A 757-nucleotide genomic window follows, 5' to 3' on the forward strand; every position below is an offset into this window, starting at 1 on the left:
TTCTCCCTTCTTTCCTCATGCCTTCGTAATGCAACTGGAAGCTCGCTCGATTTTCATTCGATAGCCCTTGAGTTTGAATCCCCACGAGGGTATTGCACATTGTTCAAGTTCTATCGTCTATATAACCAATTCATTCTACAAGGTTTTTTGAAACCCAAGAATTAAAACTAGGAAAATTAATCAGTCCAAAGTTCGGAATAAGTTTATAGAAAAACTCAATGAGTAAGATGCTGATAGAAAGAACACAGAAACGAAAGTTTTCAGTGACTGTTCATGTGAGCTTCACTAAACATACCACGTAAATGCAATAGTTTTAAGATACAAAATTACATTAGGTTAGAAATTTTAGCAGAATTATGTTTTATTTTCTTATTAGGTATTTATACCGCTTTCTTAGCATGTCTTCGTGGTGTAGTGGTCAGCACGCTCGACGCAAATTCGAGAGGTCCGTGGTTCGAGTCCCGGCGAAGGCGTTGCTAATTTTTCGTAACTCCTGCTTCGAAATAACCCAATGTCTCTACAGTCTTACTGCTGTTTTGAATTTATTAAAAGTTATAAAAGTCTGTATATAGTGAAAATATGATTTAGGAGCTTTAAAGTATTATACTGTGCTTTATACTTGCTTGTATTCGATAGCGAGGGTTCCTACAAGAAAGTTAAGATATAGTGTAGGTGGAAAGAATTCTGTCCTCAAATATGTTTTTCATTCTTTTGAATTAATATTTCCATTGCAGATCTTAGTATTTTTATAGTTGAT

At 34.9% G+C, this 757-nt stretch overlaps 1 non-coding gene across 1 annotated transcript; it reads left to right on the plus strand.

The window, feature by feature from the left end:
- Positions 1–400: 400 nt before the first annotated feature.
- TRNAL-CAA (transfer RNA leucine (anticodon CAA)) lies at positions 401–473 on the plus strand. The gene has a single exon. It is a non-coding gene; the product is annotated as a tRNA-Leu (tRNA).
- The last annotated feature ends 284 nt before the right edge of the window (positions 474–757 follow it).

The sequence above is a fragment of the Stegodyphus dumicola genome, chromosome 1, assembly GCF_044657685.1.
Source record: "Stegodyphus dumicola isolate Sdum_Otavi_A_Nest chromosome 1, ASM4465768v1".
NCBI lineage: Eukaryota > Metazoa > Arthropoda > Arachnida > Araneae > Eresidae > Stegodyphus > Stegodyphus dumicola.